Source organism: Aotus nancymaae, unplaced genomic scaffold (genome assembly GCF_030222135.1).
Source record: "Aotus nancymaae isolate 86718 unplaced genomic scaffold, 86718_ANA_hifiasm-v0.15.2.pri h1tg000059l, whole genome shotgun sequence".
NCBI lineage: Eukaryota > Metazoa > Chordata > Mammalia > Primates > Aotidae > Aotus > Aotus nancymaae.
This window is the reverse complement of record NW_026988473.1, coordinates 60,192,621-60,194,899: the sequence shown is the minus strand read 5'-3', so window position 1 is coordinate 60,194,899 and position 2,279 is coordinate 60,192,621.

The following is a 2,279-nucleotide window of genomic DNA, read 5'->3' as shown; positions in this document are numbered from 1 at the left end:
TTTAGTGATTTTGAAATTGAGATGCAACATAAAACTAGTGTATGTTTATAGTAGAAATATTTTTTCATTCTGAAAGCTATTATGTAATTAAAAATGTGTCTCCACCAGTAGCCTCTTAGAATTGAGACTCATGGACTTGAGCTGTGAGTGGAAGATGCAGATAGATGGGGTCAGATGGAAGGAAAGAGAGCAGTGGCCCCTGTTCTGATAGGACACCTGGCCTCCGCCCTAGCCATCCACACCAGTTCTGCAACCTTACCTGCTGACCTATCCAGCCTTTGTGACCTAGTTCACATCACACTCCTCCAAGAGGCCTTTCCAGGTCCCTCGGCACGTACCTCACCCTTTTCTAATTTCATCTAGAAGCTTTTTTCTGCCAGAGCATTCTAGTAACAATATTGTAAACAGCTGATTAAATGCTTTCTCCTTCATCATGGGATATTTTAGCATCCTTGCTTTACAGATGAGGAGACAGGCTTAGAGAAGGGTAGCAACTTGCCCAACATCTCTCTCAAGGTCAGTGGAAGGGTGGGGAAGATAAGTGACTCTCTGGGTTCTTCACACCAATAATTCATGCTTGTTGTGGGATAGTTAACCACAATCAGCTGGTGAGCAGTCAGGTTACCCAGACCTTTCCTTGGAGAAAGTAGCATTCCAGGATGTGGTAAGGTTTGCCAATAGACTCTGCAATAAGAACTGTAATATATGAGCTCAGAGAGGTGAAGTGGTCTACCCAAGGCCCCATCACTTCAAAGTGACGGCATTTAGATGGGGTCTCCCCACACCCAACTCCTACTTTCTCCAGTTCCTTGCTGCTGTTTTGTCCAACTCTGACCCTTTTCTCACTCTGATGCTTCCAGGTCCCAGCCACACTTGTCTCCACTTCCTCCAGCAGGAAAGGGACAGCAGCCTCTTCTAGGCCCACATCTCTGCTCTTATTGACATCACAGGGGCTGTGGCTCCTCCAGCATCTCCCATCAATGCTCTAACTCTTCAAGAACCAGATTCAAATCCCTCTATCCAGCACAGTGACATGCACAGGACCCTGTGCTCCAGACTCTGAATCAGAAAGCCACAGAGCTGGCCAGGCACGGTATCTCATGTCTGTAATCCCAGCACTTAGGGAGGCCAAGGCAGGTGGATACCTTGAGCTCAGGAGTTCAAGACCAGCCTGGGCAACATGGCAAAACCTCATCTCTACAAAAAATGCAAAAATTAGCAGGGCATAATTGTGTACATCTTTTGTCCCAGCTACTAGAGAGGCTGAGATGGGATGGTCGTTTGAGCCCAGGTGGTGGAAGCTGTAGTAAGCCGTGATCATACCACTGCACTCCAGCCTGGGTAACAGAGCGAGACTCTGTCTCAAAAACAAGAAACAAACAAACAAAACAAAACAAAAAAGCCACAGAGCTAGAGGAAAAGAGACATAAAGTCCATCCCAGCAGTGCTGCATTTTGGCAAGCCACTTGGGGATGACACTGCCATCTTACAGGCTGTTATGAGGACTGAAATGACAAGACGTCTGTGCAGACTCTTGGGGTTGAGGACACAGACCTGAGTCATCCCACACACTTGATCTGAGGGAAGTTCACATCTGTGGGAGGTGGGAGGCAGAGAGTGGGAGACTGATGAGAAAACCGGCTAGTTACAAGATAGCATGATAAAAGCAATCGTTGAAGGGGGAAAGGCTCAAGAAAGTCTTCCCTGGGGTGGATGGCAGTGGGGCGGGGGCAGAGGTGGGACAGTAAGGATTCTTTTAAAATTTGCACACCTGTAGTAGACATGGACTGGGCCACAGCTGCCCCCCACCCCCCATCATCCCAACTTACCCTACATTCAGTGTCCTGACACCACATGATGGAAACTAAGAAACAATATCTGTCTAGCAGCTCAGAATCAGAACTGGGGAAAAGGAGGAAAGTAACAGCTGCTAGGGACCTACTATATGACAGGCATTTTAATCTGCTTTAACTTATAGGTAGCCGGTGAGATAGATATACCTATTGTAGAGTTAGAGGAAATGAGGTTCAAAGAGTTTAGGCAATTTGATGATGGTTCCAGAGGAAATTGCTTATAAGGATAAGTAGGGGCCAGGCACAGTGGCTTACGCCTGTAATCCCAGCACTTTAGGAGGCTGAGGCAGGAGGATCACGAGGTCAGGAAATCAAGACCAGCCTGGCAACATGGTGAAACCCTGTCTCTACTAAAAATACAAAAATTAGCTGGGTGTGGTGGGGCACCCCTGTAGTCCCAGCTACTCAGAAGGCAGGAGAATTGCT